The sequence below is a fragment of the Mirounga leonina genome, unplaced genomic scaffold, assembly GCF_011800145.1.
Source record: "Mirounga leonina isolate KUSES-001 unplaced genomic scaffold, KU_Mleo_1.0 Mir_125, whole genome shotgun sequence".
Lineage (NCBI taxonomy): Eukaryota > Metazoa > Chordata > Mammalia > Carnivora > Phocidae > Mirounga > Mirounga leonina.
Window position 1 is genome coordinate 70,866,815 of NW_023270305.1, and position 19,731 is coordinate 70,886,545.

Consider the following 19,731-nt stretch of genomic DNA (forward strand, 5'->3'; position numbering starts at 1 on the left):
AAGAAAGAGAAATTAAGGAGTCGATCCCATTTACAACTGCACCCAAAACCATAGGATACCTAGGAATAAATCTAACCAAAGAGGCAAAGAATCTGTACTAAGAAAACTACAAAATACTCATGAAAGAAATTGAGGAAGACACAAAGAAATGGAGAAACATTCCATGCTCATGGACTAAAAGAACAAATATTGTGAAAATGTCTATGCTACCTAGTGCAATCTACACATTTAATGCAATCCCTATCAAAATACCATCAACTGAGGCGCCTGGGTGGCTCAGTACGTTAAGCGACTGCCTTCGGCTCAGGTCATGATCCTGGAGTCCCAGGATCGAGTCCCACATCGGGCTCCCTGCTCGGCAGGGAGTCTGCTTCTCCGTCTGACCTTCCCCCCCTCACGCTCTCTCTCTAATAAATAAATTTTAAAAAATCTTAAAAAAAAAATACCATCAACTTTTTTCGAGGAAATGGAACAAATAATCCTAAAATTTTATGGAACCAGAAAAGACCCTGAATAGCCAGAGGAATGTTGAAAAAGAAAAGCAAAGCTGGTGGCATCACAATTCCAGACTTCAAGGTCTATTACAAAGCTGTAATCTTCAAGACAGTATGGTACTGGCACGAAAACAGACACATAAATCAATGGAACAGAATAGAGAGCCCAGAAATGGACTTCATCAAGGTAAAAAGCTTTTGCACAGCAAAGGAAACAGTCAATAAAACCAAAAGACAACCGACAGAATGGGAGAAAATATTTGCAATGACATATCAGATAAAGGGCTAGTATCCAAAATCTATAAAGAACTTATCAAACTCAACACCCAAAGAACAAATAATCCAATCAAGAAATGGGCAGAAGACATGAACAGACATTTCTGCAAAGACATCCAAATGCCAACAGACACATGAAAAAGTGCTCAACATCACTCAGCATCAGGGAAATCCAAATCAAAACCTCAATGAGATACCTCACACCAGTCAGAATGGGAGGGGGAGACGAACCATGAGAGACTATGAACTCTGAGAAACAAACTGAGGGCTCTAGAGAGGAGGGGGGGTGGGGGGATGGGTTAGCCTGGGGATGGGTATTAAGGAGGGCACGTACTGCATGGAGCACTGGGTGTTATACGCAAACAATGAATCATGGAACACTACATCAAAAACTAATGATGTAATGTATGGTGACTAATATAACATAATAAAATTAAAAAATAAGAAAAAAAAACACCAAGTACTGCCCTTACAAGTGACTAAGTAAATGAAGTGGTAGCAGTCACTAACACGACTTGACAATGCCTGCTCCAACAGCTCTTACTTGTCCTTATATAATAAAGGCTTTAATAGCAGATCAACAGCTTTTATGTAATATTTAAATAGAAAAATACAGCTGTTTTGATGTTTTGGTTTGACTCAACCACAGAGACCATCTTTGTCTACAATTCTCAGACTGCTGAAATTACAAGGGCACAGATTCTTCAATTTCATTACCCAGGGAAGTAGAAGCTTCTTCTAGACATATCCCACACACTAGTCAGGCTTTGACTTTGGAAAGACTCTCCTCAACCTATTCAAAACACAAATCAGGGGCATCTGTGTGGCTCAGTTGTTAAGTATCTGCCTTCGGCTCAGGTGATGATCCCAGGGTCCTGGGATCGAGCCCCACATCGGGCTCCTTGTCAGTGGGAAGCCTGCTTCTCCCTCTCCCACTCCCCCTACTTGTGTTCCTGCTCTCGCTGTGTCTCTGTCAAATAAATGAAATCTTTAAAAAATAAATAAATAAAAATAAAAACACAAATCAGACACCCAGGTGATGGACATTAGGCCCTTGTAACTATTTCCAAGAAGCACAACTAGTGGCTCTAGACTTTACCATATACTTGCTTTTAGGGATTCAAAACCAAACTGACAGTTTACATCCTAAGGATAATACTGTGTGTATTTAAAATACCTTTGAAAAACATATAAAAATAAAATATCAAGATATTTCAACCAGGTATTATTCCTAACCTAGCAGGACCCTTTTAAAAAACTTTTTAACCTGGCTCCTTCACCTTCAGTATACTGAGACATGTTCCTCTGACCAACCGTTTTTCTGTTGCAATGAAACAATCCTCATTATAGGATTCTATATATAGAATATAGATTCTATATATAGAATCCTCATATAGGACTCCTCCTATAATAGGAGTTAACCTTCTTGATCAACACCAAATAAACACAGAAATCAAAGAACTTTAAACCACCCAAATAAAAGTGGCTACAACATACACAGCACTATCTAAACAACACATGATAGACTTGGATACACAAATCTTTTCTAGAAGTGAGTCTGATCTTTCCAGCTTTTCTTGAGAAATTTCCTATTATCCACCCTATTCGTGACTTGTGTACACTGCTTTGTCATATTGCTGGTATTTGGTCTTGCTAGGTGTTCCTTTTTAAAAAGTTTCCCCTGCTCTATTTATAAAAGAACTACATGTTTACTGCAGAAAACTGAGAAATACAGGAAACAGAAAATGGGAGAAAATGACCATATTTTCACCATCTTTAAAAATTTCACCTCTTGGGGCACCTGGGTGGCTCAGTTGGTTAAATATCTGCCTTCAGCTCAGGTCATGATCTCAGGGTCCTGGGATGGAGCCCCACAATGGCAGGGAGTCTGTTTCTCCTTCTGCCCCTTTCCCCGCTCATGCTGTCTTGCTCTCTTCAAATAAATAAAATCTTAAAAAAAAAATTCACCTCTTGACTGATACTTTATATTTCCTTCCTTTCAGTATTAAAGTTTAAATTTAAACATACCACTAGTAATATTTTACATTTCCAGTACTTAAGACTTTTTCAAAGATATCTTTATATTTACTATTTATGTTCACAACAATCTGTGGAGTAGATAGGCCAAATACAGTTATTTTTGTACACAGTTTCCTCCTTGGGTAGAAAGACTACAGGCTTTAAGTAAGGCTGCATTGCTGGTTGGTGGTGCAAAATCACACTTAACTTGTACAAAACTGTTTCCAATCTTCAGTGGAAAAACAATGCTATCAATATAATAAACTTCTGAAAAGTAAGACTACTTATCTTGAATTGAACCAGCCTAATACAATTCAACAAAACAGATGCTTTGAATCCAGCACCTGTCTGGGTCAGATACAGTAGCTCCCAGATATGTATGGTATATATGCATGGACAAAGAAAATAGGTCCTACAAATAAGGTTCCATCTAGACTCTAACTGTAAGTAGTCCATACTCATAAAAAGTAGAGATCCAGATACAATATCAACTTTGTTAACTGGTTCTCTGACCTTAAGTCACAAGCAGTCGGATCCCAGTTCTTTCGTTTGTGGATAGAGTTGAACCTGACAAAGTCTAGTCTCTTGCAGTTTTTAAAATGTACATGATTCTATACATCTATTCACGTAAGAAAAAAAAAAGCTTTTTGAATGAAAGCATATATATTATGTAACTCTGTCTATACTTCCAGAAAACAAGATGTGCCTATCCACAGAAGTGGCCATCTAGTGAAGAATTAACCTTACTCAGAAAGGTCTAGCCTTTGCCCTTGGTTCCTGGGAGGTGATCTCTAAGCTCCTGGAATGTCCTGCTTGATAAATGTCTTTGTTTACCTAGGGACTATGAGCCACTCCAAATAGTCTAACAATGTGATTTATGGTGGAAGCTCTGGGTCATGCATCATCGACCTCCTGAGAGACTAGAGACTAAAGGTCAGCCATGTGGGCAGCCAACCATATCTGTATGACCAAACTCCAATAAAAACTCTGGACACTGGGGTGCCTGGGTGGCTCAGTTCTTAAGCGTCTGCCTTTGGCTCAGGTCATGATCCCAGGGTCCTGGGATCGAGCCCCGCATCAGGCTCCCTGCACAGCAGGAAGCCTGCTTCTCCCTCTCCCACTCCCCCTGCTGTGTCCCCTCTCTTACTGTGTCTCTCTCTGTCAAATAAATAAATAAAATCATTAAAAAAAAAAACAAAAAAACCCCACAACACTCTGGACATTAAGGCTTAGATCAGCCTCCCTGGTTGGCAATACTGTGTGTGTATTGTCACTTGTTGCCAGAAGTTAGTGCTGTCCTAGACTCCAGTGAGAGAGGACAACTGCAAGTTCCACCCGTGTGTGCCATGTGCCTTTTCCCTTGGCTGGTTTTAATCTATACCTTTCACTGAATAAATCATAACCATGAGTACAACAGTTTTCAAGAGTTCTGAGTCCTTCTAGTGAATTACTGAACCTAAGGGTGGTTTGGGGAATCCCCAAACTTGCACTAGGTATCAGAACTCCCAAACTCTGGAGTGGCAGAATGACAACTGTCCTCCAGTATTCATTCTCCCTTTCTTTCTTTTAGTATTAGAACACCTCTCCCACCCCCCTGAGTGAGAAGCAGAGTTCCCAACTAGAGACTACATTTCCTAGGCTCCTTTAAAATCAGGCATGGCCATGTGACTAAGTTCTGGCCAGGGAGATATGAGGAGAATAATATGTGTAAAAAAAAAAAATCTGTGCCATCTTCTTAAAGGAAAGTATTTCTTTTTCTGTTATGCGGCTATGAGGTAACTTGGCTTCAACCTGAAAATGAGAATACCACAGGGGATGGCTAAGCAAACAGAAGAAATCTGAGACCATGAATAGCCTTAAAAAACAAAAACAAAAACCGCAATCCCTCATCCACTATGGACTGTCCACCTACTGTTACAGGAGAGGTAACTTCAATATTGTTTGCATCACTGTGTTCATAAGTTTCTGTTACAGCAGCTGAGCCTGTATCCTAATGAATAGAAGTATATTTCAGCATTTTAATATTATGATTGAGTCAGTATTTAAATAAACTACATACAGATAAAGAGAAAAACAAGATGTATATGAAAAATATTTGGATATATTAAAACTGAAAATGCACAAGTATTTGTAATGTTTCAGTTTGAGACTGATCTTATTAAAAGGAAAGTTCCTATCCCAAACAATTCAATATAACAAAGAATTTTCTCTTATCCTCCTTGTTATAACAACAAAAATATAAAAGTATGATTGATTTCACAAAACCAGTCATTTGAATACAAGTTGAAGGAGGCGTTCTAAAAGAACTACTAATAATTTTCTTCCCTGTAATTACAGATTTCCATAGAAGGGAAAGGAAAGAAATGAAGACTGCTATTTTAATAAAGTACAAAGAACCGCCTTCTCTGACTCTCCAGTATGTAATGAAATTAACTGGTTTCTAACACCTTCCCTCAATTTTCCTGACTTTCTGAACTCCAAACCATGTGGCCCAATTGTTTATTAAACATCTCCACTAGGATATCCCACATGCATCTCAGAGTCAGCATGTCCAAAAAAGCAGGGCTCAAGCTACAAAGTAAAGCAAAAGAATGTTCTTCTGCAGATGACATGGTTAAAAAATGATTCTAGAAGAAGGAATAAAAAGCCAGTGATCTTCACTAAGAAGAAGTGGTATATTCTCACAGGGAAGCCAAATAATTATTCATAGGAAAGTTCAAGGTTGCAGTAAATCAAGGATTCCAAAGGTCACAGAAGTTTAGTAACAAGGACAGAACATACCTGGAGAATAAAGGAGGTAATAACGAATAAGAGGGAATTATATCTTCAGTAGTTCTCATACTTGAGCATGCACCAGAGTATTTTGGAGGCCGGGTTAACAAAGACTGCTGAGCCCCAACTCCAAGGTTTCTCATTCAGTAGGTCTGGAGTGGGGCCAGGAATCTCCATTTCTAAAAAGTTCCCAGGTAATGCTCATGTAGGAGAGCCACAGATTTTGCCTACAGTGTATCTAGAGTGGTAACTGCAAACAGAGACAAGTACTGAAGTTCAGATGAGACAAGTATACCAAGGAGAAAGAAAACTGCTATAATGTAAACTAAATAGAAAGAATTTCACAATAACAGGAGTAAATGCAACTCACCAGATCAAGGTTTTGATTAGATTACAGGTAACAAGATCTCTCCCATCCTGTGCCTTGCACTCCCTCTCCCCCATTTCCAGGTCTGAAATCTACGTTCTGAATATCATACTAAGGAGTTTGAATCTTACTTTGTGAAAGTTAGAAAAGGCACAGTAAATGTGTATATGTGAATGCTGGAGGATGGGGATGGCTGAACACAGACGGGAGAGGTTCTGCCTCCTGAGCCTAATCATGATCCCAGAGTCCCAGGATTGAGCCCTGCCATCAGGCTCCCCGCTCAGCAAGGAGTCCGCTTCTCCGATTCTCCCCCTTCTCATGCTTTCTCTCTCACTCTCTCTCAAATAAATCTTAAAAAACAAACAAAAAAAACTACCACCAGCAAAACCCACTAATTTTTAAGATGATATGACATTCCAAATAGGAGATGCTGCATTCCTCAAAAAACATTGGGAATCTTACTCAATGGAACAGTTTATTTAGCTAATAGACTCTATTTTTGAGAAATAATCAGTGAGTTCCAAGAGAATGTAATATAACCTTCAAATGAAACAATCAGAAATAAGATTTTCTACTGGGCATAAACAATATGCAAAAGAACATTATCAACCTTCAACACCGTAAACCTGAACAGCTCAACTCAAGAAGTACAAGTAACTCAAAAGGTGAATTCAAAATGGCAATTAAGTTACTAAAAACACTTTACAACACTAACAACCAATTGATACATCAACACCTCCACCTCACTAACATAATCTCACCTCAGATTTAGATTTCCTCTTAACACTAATAACAACCCATCTAAAACTACAAATTCAAATATACCAAAAACAAAACTTTGACAGCCAAAATTACTGAGCTTTTAAAATACTAAAAAGTATGTAGTTTATAAACTTACCTGCAACACAATTTAAGTATATGACTCAAATGAACATCCATCCACCCAAGTTTTAAACACAATTGTATCGATAAGAGAAAATGTTACAATTTTCAACAGAAAAGCAGTCTATCTACATACATATATTCAAATGCTGTTACAATTTTTAGTAATGGAGATCACTGGGCTACTACTACAGAGATATGTTCTAGTTTCAACTGTCACAAATTGAGCAAATGTTTGTTCACACTTCTTCAGCTACTGTTGTTCAAGACAAAATTTGGCTGGCCTTTGTCCCTCCTTCCTGGGATGGAGACTCTAAATCCTTGGAATTTTACAACTGATAAGAGAATCGTTATCCTTGGTGGGCTCCTAGGACATCTTTTTATATTAACATAGAACTCTCAGTGGGCCCCTAGTTTCAGGATGGGACTAGCCAGCCATACTTGAAAGGCCAGTCAAGTGAAAGGCGCCTGGGTGCCTCAGTCAGTTAAGCATCCAACTCTTGGTTTCAGCTCAGGTATGATACTGCGGTAGTGGGATCCAGCCTCGAATCCGGCTCTGTGCTCAGCACTGAGTCTGCTTCAGATTCTCTCTCCCTCTCTCTCAAATAAAGACATAAATAAATAAGAAAGAAAGAAAGAGAGAGAGAGAAAGAAAGAAAGAGAGAAAGAGAGAAAGAGAGAAAGAAAGAAAGAGAGAGAGAGAGAAAGAGAAAGAAAAGAAAAAACAAAGGCCAGTCAAGTGATCAGAGGGCTGGGGCTTTGAGCCACATGATATCAGCCTGACCTCCTGGAAGAGGAGGGAGCTGAAGACTGATTCACCATGTGGTCAATAATTCAATTAATCATGCCTATGTAATACAACTCCAGTAAAAACTCTGGACACCAAGGCTTAGGTGAGTTCCCCTGGGTGGTAATCACATATCAATGTGGCAGGAGGGTAACCTATCCTGATGACATGGAAGCCTCAAATTTGGGACCCTTCCAGACCCCTCTCTAGGTATCTCTTCATTTGTTTTGCCCTAATTTGTATCCTTTATAATAAAACCCTAATTCCAAGTACAGTGCATGCAAATACTTTCCTGAGTTCTGAGTCACTCTAGCAAATTATCAAATCTGAGGGAATAGTGGGAACTCCCAAATTTGTAGCCAGTTGGTCAGAAGTACCAGGTGGCCTGGGAACCCTGGAGCTTGCAGCGGATATCTTAACGTGAAGAGAATCTTGTGGACTGTGCCCTTAATCTGTGATATCTGCCCTAACTTTGGGAAGTTTTGTTTTGTTTTTAAGATTTTATTTATTCACCCAAGACAGAAAGATACAGAGAGAGAGAGAGCATGAGCAGGGGGAGAGGCAGAGGGAGAGGGAAAAGCAAACTCCCTGCTGAGCTGGGAGCCCGACATGGGGCTCAATGCCAGGATCTGGAGATCATGACCTGAGCTGAAGGCAGATGCTTAACCATCTGAGGCACCCAGGTGGCCCTAACTTTGGGTAGTTAGTGCCAGAATCACACTGCAGCTATACAACAGGATGTACTGTCTGACTGCTCTCTTAAAGGAACTGAATGAGAAAAAGCCAAGTGAAAGCACTTTTTAAGGCAAAAACAATTACAGAAAGTAAAGGACATTTTTGGTTATGCTCTCAAAAATATTAAAGAAGAAACTTAAAATATTTTTTAAAATTCAGGATAGTCCAATTTAATTTTTTTTAAAAATGCTTAAAGTAATAGAACTTATTTTAAGATAAAATTCAGAACTCTGATGAAAAACATTTAAAAGAGAAAGGAATCTAAATCATAATTAAGACTAATGCCTAAATGATAAAAATATGTTAAGTTCATTCTTAGGAATCTCAAGTGTAGAAATGATGGCCTTCAGAAAAATGTAAGATTCAGCTATTATTTTCTAACTAAATCTCCAAAAAGCTCATTTTCGCCTTGGTTATGATCAGGAATGACTGAAGCCACTAAGCAACATTTTGGTTACTCAGACGCTGGATTCAAGTAAAAATCATTCACATCACAATGAACTTTTCTGCCCATCCGTAACTAATCTTTAATTCAAGCATAAAGCTACGAGACCAGAATGGTCTTTAAAAAATTACTCAAACTAGGGGTGCCTGAGTGGCTCAGTCAGTTAAGTCTCTGACTCTTGGTTTCAGCTCAGGTGGTGATCTCAGGGTCCCTGAGATGGAGTCCTGCTTGGGCTCTGCACTCAGTGGGGAGTCTGCATAAGTTCCTCTCTCTCTGCCTCTCTCCCTGCTTGCATGCTCGCACTCTCTAAAAAAAAAAAAAAAATACATCTTTAAAAAAATTACTCAAACTAACCTGTGTGCATAGGCAGCTACCTGCCTACATGAGAAAGCACATTTTAACTTGACTGGATAATATCCTCCTTACTTACTAAATACAAAGATGATAAAGATTTGCTCCATAATCAACAGAAACACATCACTAATTTTTATTACTCACTTGCTACCTGAAATTTTAGCCTTAAGCAAATTTAAAGATATCCATATTTTCTTAACTCTAATGCATCACATCTACTATATACAAAACTTTTTCAAACTATTTACAAACTGACCTTCCATAACACACATGCTTTGACTTGTTTCAGTAACTCTGTAGTAAGATGAGGAAAAAAATGATTTTGCCTATCATCAACCTATCAAAACATTTTTCACTTAGAGAATATATAGGCATTTAAGTATAATAGCTAAATCCAAAGAAAACTTACCCACAATGAAATTACTTGCAGTTTGAAGAACACCACACATAACACGATAAAACATAATAGCAAGTTTCCAAACAGAAACCTCATTTTAATGTGTGTCAGAGCAAAGTGGTTATGACCCTGGGTTATGGAATGAGGTAGGAGTAGATTGAAATCCTGGCTCCTTTCTTGCCTGTGTAACTGGCCCCCAGGAAACTTATCTGCATCTGCTTCTTTATAACTGTGCCAACCTTAGAGTGATTATGAATATTAAATAAGGCACTGCACCTAGCGAAGAGTCTGAGGCACAGTAAATGTTTAATAACTTAGCAATTATTATTAAATTTGGGAAGAAATGTTACCCAGAGAAGCAAATTTTTGATTTTTTTTCCCTAAGTTTAAGGCCCACAGATAGGATCCTACTGGCTAAAGTTGAGACTAAGAAATAAGACATGTTCCTACAAAGAGGCATTTTACTAAAGGTATGTGGACTAAGTAAAAATAACTGGTATCAAGCAAGTGCAGTTACTACAGGGAGAATCTTAGTTTCTAACAATTCAAGGTGCATTAGCTCAGAGTCAGAGTGTCTATTATTACAAAGTTATTGTTTGTCCCCATTAATTCTTTCTTCTCTGTTTCTGTAAAATACTGAAGAAAAATCAAAATCACATCATGAAAAGATGGACAGAAAGGAAAAAAAAAAGATCTGACATAGGGGCGCCTGGGTGGTGCAGTTGGTGGGGTGTCTGACCCTTGGTTCCGGCTCAGGTCGTGATCTCAGGATTGTGATCTCAGGGTCGAGATTGAGCCCCCTGTCGGTCTCCACACTTGGTGTGGAGTCTGCTTGGGATTCTCTCTCCCTCTCCCCCTACCCCTCTGCCCTAAGCGTGTGCTCTCTCTCTCTTTCTCAAAATAAACAAACAAATCTTAAAAAAAAAAAAAAAAAGGTATGAAGTATAGTTGGGTCACTACAGGTTCTCATTAAGAACGAAACACAATTTTGGAGGGAAAATCCATAACAAAAAATAGCAGAAACTGAACACAAAAGATGATAAAACACCTCTCCTTTCCCAAATACTACAGGGCTCATCTTTCAACTAGATCTTCAAGGATTTTCTGTCTTCAGCTTCCAGCAAGTCCTTTTATCACCACGGTCCTATCTCCAGCAAAACTTCAAAGGGAAATATGTAAAAGCTACTCTGGTGGGCAGCTGCTAAGATAATCTCTTCTAGCATCTTCCACAGATCTAAGAATGAAAAAGCTGACTTCCACATTAAGACCAATACTAGTCGCCATCCCCAACAGTTTATTTTTAATCCATTCTAGACAGCCACAAAATATATTTATTTTAAATAAGAGTTCCACAAATATGACTTTGGTAGCCAAAAATAACACCAAAATAAATATAAAATTCAATGCTTATATCTCTGTCTCATGCAAAAACACAAAATCCGAAGTGAATGTTCCCAATTTCAAATACTGTTTCTAGAAACTATAAAATATCCCTGTTCTAAGCACTTTACATGCATTAATGCAATTATTACTCACCATAATCCTGTAAGGTACACATGGTCCCCATCTCACAGATGAACAAACTGAGGCATCAAAAGATATTAACTTGCCCAAGACTACAGAATCAGTAAACAGTAGGAGACAGGATTCTGACCCAGGCTGTCTGATTCCAGAACAATGTTTAAATTCAGTATACCATTCACTCATTTAACAAGTTTTGTTGAGCATCAATCTACCAATTCAGGTAGAATTCTGAACGCTGGGGATAGAGCTGTGAGAACAAGTCACGCCCCTGCCCTCTAGTGGGAGAGAGGCCTTGAAGCAAACAAGTGTATGGAGAAAACTGATAAATAAGTGACCGTGTATCTTCACCCAGCAGTAACTGCTATGAACAAAAATTAAAATGACAGCATCAAAAGTGGCAGAGGGAGGGGCTGGCTTCTATTTTAGGGATCAAGGAAGGCCTCTATGAGGTGATGACATTGACCAGCAAACAGAAGATGTAAAGGCAAGATAACCACCAGGAGGAAGGGGTGGCCCAACTAAGAGAATAGAAAGTTTTACACCCCTAAGGTAGGAACAGTTTGATTAGTTCAAGAAATGGCAAAGGACCAAGAGACTGGGGCAGGGCGATGAAGTCACAAGGTAAGAGGTTTAGTCAGGACTGGCAGCTGCCAAATCTCGTAATGCCCCGAGGGGCTGTGGTAAGGCATTCTGATTCCATACTAAGGGTAACAGGAAGCTTTCAGAGGCTTTGGAGCACAAGAATGACAGTATGATTTATGTCTTTAAAAAGCTCACTCTGGGGGCGCCTGGGTGGTTCAGTCCGTTAAGCGCCTGACTTTGGCTCAGGTCACGATCCCAGGGTGCTGGGATAGAGCACAGCGTCGGGCTCGGCGGGGAGTCTGCTTGTCCCTCTCCTTCTCTCTGCTCCTCCCCCCACTTGTGCCGGCTCTGTCTCTCTCTCAAATAAATAAAATAAAAAAATAAAAAGATCGTTCTGATTCTTATGTGGAGATCAGTCAGGAAGAAAAGCAAAAGAATCAGGGATACCAGGGAGGGCACTGTCCTAACAGTCTAAGGAAGAAATACCGGAACTCAGACTAGGATTCATGTACTGTTCGTAAGCAGGTGAGACACTAAAAGAAGAGCATGCGACCCAATTGTCTCTCTAAAAAAGAATTTTTAAAATATGCTTCCTCCCTTCATCCTCATCCCCCCTTCCGAACTTCACTTTGAAAAAAAATCAGATTCTTTTTTAATATCCAAGTTAATGTTTCAGTTGGTGCTACATTTAGGAGAAAAAAAGATTAAAACCTATTTCCTTCAGGGGCACCTAGGTGGTTCAGTCAGTTAAGCGTCCAATTCTTGATTTTGGCTCAGGTCATGATCTCAGGGTTGTGAGATGAAACCCCGAGTGGAGCCTGCTTAAGATTCTCTCTCCCTCTGCTCCCCTACCCTGGCCCCGCTCGCACACTCTCTCTAAAAAAACCAAAAACAGGGCGCCTGGGTGGCTCAGATGGTTGAGCGTCTGCCTTCGGCTCAAGTCATGATCCCAGGGTCCTGGGATCGAGTCCCGCATCGGGCTCCCTACTCCTTGGGAGCCTGCTTCTCCCTCTGCCTCTCTCTCTCTCTCTATCTCTCATGAATAAATAAATAAAAAATCTAAAAAAAAAAAATCTAAAAAAACCAAAAACATATTTCCTTCATTTATGAGTGTTCTGTTCAATATTCTATAATGTACAATATGCCACGTACACGTGTACATTCTTGAGAAACAGAAAGAAAGAGCTTTACTATTATTTAGCTTAGAGCTCCTTCATTAACTTGGAGATAAGGAGTACCTAGCACCTCTTCTGATCAGCTCTCTTCTCATGCTTTGTTTCCAGCATATCCTGGCTCATTCTAGACTGTGAATTGCAATAAAAAATATACCAGAGGAAATAGGTTATGTATTTATTGAGCATCACTGTGTACCAGGTACTCACTAGATGCCTTACATTTAAAGACTCATTTAATCCTTAACTATCCAGGATAGGAAATAATGTCTTCATTGTACACCTAAGGAAAAAACCAAATATTAGTAACTTAAATTGTCGAAGATCACACAACTAATAAACCAGAATTTAGATCTACATCTAACTCTAAAATTCTTATCTTTCCACTACAGCAACTGTCAAAGAAAGAACTATCAAATACATGTAGTCTTCCCAACTTAATGACTAGGGCGCCTGGGTGGCTCAGTTGGTTAAGCGACTGCCTTCGGCTCAGGTCATGATCCTGGAGTCCCAGGATCGAGTCCCACGTCAGGCTCCCTGCTCGGCAGGGAGTCTGCTTCTCCCTCTGACCCTCCTCCCTCTCATGCTCTCTGTCTCTCATTCTCTCTCTCACAAATAAATAAAATCTTTAAAAAATATATATATTAATGACTAGTTTGTTGCTGGTGAGGACAGGGTTTCTTTCTTTTATGCAGAACTGAGTTTTGCAGTTTGAGTAGGGAAAATTGAGTGATCCTAACTATTCAAACACATTATTTTGAAAAATTATTTTCCACTTGAAATATCTTAAACATTAATCCTAAAAGAGTGATTCCTACCTTTTTAGGAAAAAAAAAATCTTAATTATGTATTGTTTACCATAAAATAGGAGTAAAGTTCTATGGCAATAATCTAGTTTGGTATGGACTGATTAAGAGAAAAAGAGGATATGGACAAAAAGATAATCATAACACATGTAGAATCTGAGTGGCAAATAAAGAGCCTAAGAATTGAATGGAGATCCTCCTGAGAAAAATTCATCGAAGAGGGACTTTAAGTGAATCTCCAAGAATCCAGCATAGGAAACATAAGGAGGGAACCACTTGCTAGCAGCACTTGCACTGGCTAAGACAAGGCTATGTGGGAAAGCAGAGATGCAAGTTGGGAAGCAGGTCGACCGTTCTGCCAAAGGCTGGATTACTGTGTTCTCCACAGCAAGAACCAACGTTATGGTGTGCCCAGTTCTAAAGAAGAAACAGCTAACTCTTGAAGACTAAAGCGGAGAGGCCAGACAGCCGAGAGAGACACAGAATTAAGAACTGTTGAAGTCCTTAAAATTCAGTTACAGGTCCTTTTATGGGATGTGCTAGTCTACATTTTTTTCACCTGAACGATACCATTTCCACTCTATACATGACCTGCGAAGGCGTGAAAGACAGAAACTGTAAACTTACACCATCTGCAATTATTTTGTTTTAAACAAGGGAGACTCTTAATTGATATATTAAGGTATTTTATTTCCTCACAGACTGGGTGTAGGTAGTAAGTGCCATGAAATATACAAGGAAAAGCCCCTTTCGGTCTACACAGGGGCTCAATCATTTTAATAGTGAGTGGAAGTGTGAAAAGGGCACTTGTAAGGACAGTTGGGGAAAGGTGCCCTGCATATTCAGGAGACAGGTAACAAGGAAAACTAAGTGAGTAAAAATTGCCTTCAGCTAGTCCAACACCGATTTTGGGACCCAGTGCGGGGGAGGGGCGTCTGATGCCGGGGTCACAGGGTGGGGGGAGGGATGGCGTGGCGGGAGGCCGGGCGGAGAACACCAGCGCCCGGCCCCGGCCGACGTCCTGCGATGCTTGATGAACCTACGACCGAACGCGCGCACGAATGAATGGCGCGGGGCTGAAAGGCCGGCCCAGGCGCCGACGCAGGAGGAAGGAGTTTGCGGCGCGGTGTGAGCGGGGCCGGGGTGGCGTCCGCCGGCGGGACCCGGGGAGCACCGAAGGAAGGGCGCCGTGCGAGTCTCCGGCGCCTGGCGGCCGTGCGTGGACGGCGGGGTCGGCGGCGCCCGGCCCGCCGCGCCATGGCGGAGGCAGAAGGGGAGGTCACGCGTTACATAACCCGGCAGCTGCCGCGCTCGCGGACGCCGCGGGCCGCCCAGGCCGCGACAGGACGGCCTGCGGTGCCCGGGCCGGCGCGCCCTCCCCAGCCCCGCCTCAGGCCGGCCGCGCTCCGGCCGCCGCCGGGCGGGTCTGCGGCGCCTCCGGGCGACGCGTGTCCGGTCCCACCCCTCCCCCACCCCCGCCGCCGCCCGGGGGTCGCTCACCTTCCGCGTTGCCCCGGACCACCATGCCCGGGCACGGCCGCCTGCTCGGCCTCGCGGGCTCCGGCGCCGCTACGGCCGCCGCACAGTGCCCCCGCCGGGGGCCGGGAAGAGGGTCGCGGGAAGGAGACACACCGCCGCGCCGCGGCCCACGCTCGCCCCACGCTCACGGCGGCCGGCCCTGCGCGCGCTCAGCGGCTGCTCCCGCCCCTCACCTACTCTGGCGGACGCGCGCGCCGCAGCTCCGCCCCGCCCCTCCCCCCTCCACGGCCTGCGCGCGCCCTGGCTCCTCCCCCTTTTCCTCCCCGCCTGCGCCGGTCGGCCAGGCACGCGCGGCTAGCGAGCCGCTGTCCCCGCCCCGGCTCGCACTCACCCCCGCGCGGCGCACGCGCCCGGTCCGCACCCTGCCCCGGGCGACTCCCGCACCGCGGGCGCGGCGCTTCGGAGCTCTGCGGTTGCCGGCCCGGCCCCGCCCTCGCCCCGCCTTCCCGCCACCGCCCGCTGGGGGCAGCACCTCTCCGGCACGTGACCGTCTCGTTCGCGGGGGCGGGGAGGAGTGCGGCGCGGGCCCGCCTTCCGCATCGCACAGCCAGCCCTGAAGCCCCGCAACCTGCGCGCCTCCTGCTTGGGTCGCGGCGCTTCCGTTGCCTCTTCCGAGGGGGCGCTGCCCTCGCTTCAGAGAGTCCCCGCCGCCCCCGTCCCGCGATGGGCTCCCCACTCTAGGAGGAGACAAGTGCGGGGACCGACCATGCTTTAAACCCTGGTACTGTGTGAAGATAACGAGAAACACACGGGTCCCCTCTCCACAAGCGATTGATTTACAGTGACATCTAGCGGAGAAAGGGACACACACATGAACTGACACTTTCCTCCGTCGGGGAGCAACGGAGAATCATGGCCCACGTAGGTTAGCGAGAATGAACACTGCACCACGGGGTGTAAGCGATTCATTGCCAGCTCCCGCAGGGATACAAACACCATTTCTTGTCCTATGAGTTTCCGCCCGGGATTGCTCCTGGATATTTCTACAGCAGGTATCCCATCCCACGTGCAGCCCTGGGGTTACACGCGAAAGCAATCTTCTACTAACGTAAAAAAAAAAAGATCATATATTGTGTATGCTTAAACACAGTTTTAATTGAGGGCCTTCCGGCAAAAGACAATGTTCCATAAGGACCATTTCCCCCCTTTTGGCAGTGCCCCTCTGCCAAGAGATACCACAATGCTATTATAATAGTCTTTATTGTTGTAATGAACAAACATGAAGCGAACTTCCGTGCAAAAGCTCAACACTTTTTCCTTATTCCCTTACTAAGATACTTGAAGAGTTTGCACGTACTTAGGAAACAGTACTCTTGAAAACTGATTTTGCAGAGCTGAGACTTAAACACTGGTAATTCAGAGGATATTCGAATGACTTGTTTCTTTTATTCTAGCCTTTTTGGGTTTTGCCATTTTATAGACTTACAGATACACTTCAACTTCGGTTTTCTTGTCTCTAACCTAGCAAAATCAGGTGGTGTGTTTTTCTGAGACGTCATAATTTAATACAAATGGCGTAATTTCAGCAGGCTCACAACCAATTGCCCAATTCAACTAAGGGTATCCTCATCTGCTGAGATCCCACAGAAAAACACTAGCAACCGTTATTAATTTTTAAATGTATATCTCTAAATGACAGCATTCTGTTAACAAGAAATGGCAAAACTCGATTTTCAAATTGAAAAAAAAAATCATGGGAACTCTACAGGAAATGTACCATTGTATTTCAATTGCAATTTTCTTTCCCACTCTCTCCTTTTAGAGTCAAAGTTTTTTTTTTTTTTCCTCAAGAAAGAAACACAAACATTTAGCTAACTGGCCTTGGTAACACCTTTATAGAATATAGTAAGATGGAATGACTACATCTTAGTGCTAAGTAGTAGAAAGCCTCTGATAAGGAAGAAAAAAAAAATCACATTGCTCTTTAGATAAAATAGAACAAAAAGAGAGATGAGGAGTACATAAATAAAATGTATACAAACTCTAGAATCCTTCATACAATTTTGTCAGTTTTATTTTTGCCCATTCTAGAATATTCTGTGTCCTGCTATCCCATAATAGATTACATAATGTCTGAAGAGCCCTTTCTTTCAATGTTGTCCAGTCACCTACATTGATTCCTTCATTTACTTCCATTTATTCTCATGAGGACTATCTTTCTCGTCTAGGGGGAGCTGGCCTGACCTTTGGGTAGTGCAACTGAGAGAGCCACCCTGGATTCCCACACTTGGGAGATGCTTTGGGCTAATCCACCTTATTCCTCTTTTCTGAGCTTCATTAAAATTTATTTTTGTTTATTTTGAGATTTCTATCATTACTGACATCTCAAGGGGCCTATGAAAGTGCAGACTCTTGCAGGACAGCCCTGGGAAAGGACATGGCTCTATTATCCTTTAACCTGTGTATCTGGTGGAAACTTTCCTTAAAAACACATCCAGTCTCTCAAATACCAAAAACAAAATAAGAACACGAAACCATTAAAAAACAGAGATTTGTACTTAAATCCCTTGGGTGATATACACACAGTAACTCCTGTGATTTACTCATGGGAAAGAATGTTCGTGCTGATCATTATAAGGCATTCAGCACATTATGCTGAAAGATGAAATAATAACAAGGAAGAATGAGCACAAACCCACAGAAACTTAGAAAGGAATTTGGAACCAGAACTGGTTTACCAAGACTTAATTCTTCTAAACACATTATCTGTTTCTACAGAGTAAAAAAAAGACCAGGGACAGGTATATACATATCTATATTTGAACAACACAGCTCACAAAATTCAGGATGATTCAGCAATTAAGTTATGATGAGTGTTCTGAATACCAGTTACTCTTTGGTCAACAGGGAACAAAAAGCATTTCCAGCTCCCGAAAAGTTTCCAGTGGAGGAAGGGAGGCCCTTGCAGTACAATACAGGGCTGCTATTGGGAAGTGTTCTATGGAAATGTAGAAAGGCTGTCAGGGAGGCTTCCTCGAGAGAGTGACTCTTCAGTAAAGACTGAGATCCTAGTCGAGTTGGCGAGGGGGATGCCACTCCCCACAGAGGGAGCACCATGTGCAAAGGCAGAGAAGGGAGGGAGAACAGGGAACATTCCAGAAACTGCAAAGTGCGAAGTACAGAGGGACATGAGTGGGGGAGGGGGGCATGCTGAAAAAAGGAGGATAAAGGGCCCCTTAGAGTATACGAATATGTTTTGACTGTATCTGCAGGGCAATGAATCATTGAAGTGTTTAGGGTTTTTTTTTTTAATTTACTTAAGTAATCTCTACACCCAACGTGGGGCTCGAACTCACAACCCCCCAACTTACAAACCCCAAGATCAAGAGTCCCTTGCTCTTCCAACTGAGCCAGCCAGGTGTCCCAAATCATTGAAGGGTTTTAACGGGTAAAGTGACTTCGGAAAATCATTCTGGCTGCTGGGTGGAAAGTAAGGTTGGGGGCAGTCAGGAGGTCTTGTCTTAGTCCAGGCGCCTGGGGGGAAGGCACAGAGGAGGCAGTGGGTTGAATTTGACAAGGGTCAAAGCAAGCATAATGCATGGAGAAAAGAGCAAAGAAATTGAGGATGGATTCAAGGAAGGGATTATATTGATTGATCATGGAACTGAGTCTCAGTCATTTTTTTTCACAGCATTCTTAGGCCAAAAGAAATACCTAACAGTTTCATTTATAAAGGAAGTAAGGAAAACTGAATGGAAAGAAATCAGAGAGGGAGACAAACCATGAGAGACTCTGGACTCCAGGAGCCAAACTGAGGGTTACAGAAAGGAGGTGAATCGGGGAATGGGGTAACTGAGTGATTAAAAAAAAAATTAAAAATTAAATTTAAAAAAAGGAGGCAAGGCCAAACAACTTAATAAGCATTTGTGACATAACAACGTAGTAGCCATTTGAAAAAAATAATACACATAAAGTGAAAGCAAAAATAATATTTGAATTTCATTTTTAAATAACCATTACTTCTCAATGGGACCTATGTGCCCATTGGGCAATGTAAAACTTTTCAAACTACAGGATCAGATTGGATATGGCCACCCTCATTTCCCATTCCACATTGGCAAAAGTCAGTCATACATATTGCTTCGTATTCCATTATCACAGCAGGTATAAGGGTGTATGGCTGGCTCAGTTGGTAGAGCATGCAACTCTTGATCTCAGGATCATGGGTTCAAGCCCCACAATGGGCATGGAGTCTACTTAAAAGAAAAACAAACAAAAAAACAGAACAGGAGGTACAGTTTGTCCCATTACTACTGATAATAAGTTAAATTCCTAACTAGGTGGTGACAGCCAGATCTCACCATTGTAAAAGCATGTTTTCCCCTGTGCATATTGTGGAGCAGTACTTTTTATCAAGTGAACAGTCTCTTCAACAATTCTTTAATCTAATGGTTTCAGTGTTCATGGATGATCTTGGACTGAATCAGTCGTTTCATTGGGGTGCAAAGAAGGGATTTTCTCATTCCATAATTTTTCCCACATTGATTAGTTGGCATTTTTCTGGAAAAAAGAACTGTCCCTATCTACTGGGGATAAACTATCATTTCTCCTTGAAAAGGAGGGTAAATGCTTAATTCCTT

The 19,731-nt window shown here is 42.1% G+C and overlaps 1 protein-coding gene across 2 annotated transcripts in view; it reads right to left on the bottom strand.

The window, feature by feature from the left end:
• Window positions 1-15,304, bottom strand: part of REV1 (REV1 DNA directed polymerase) — a 100,586-nt gene extending 85,282 nt beyond the window's left edge. For both annotated transcript variants that reach the window (XM_035001768.1, XM_035001767.1), the window contains exon 1: window positions 15,113-15,304. The gene's annotated coding sequence lies outside the window, so the exon portion shown is untranslated. The remainder of the gene's footprint in view (window positions 1-15,112) is intronic.
• Between the last annotated feature and the right edge of the window lie 4,427 nt (window positions 15,305-19,731).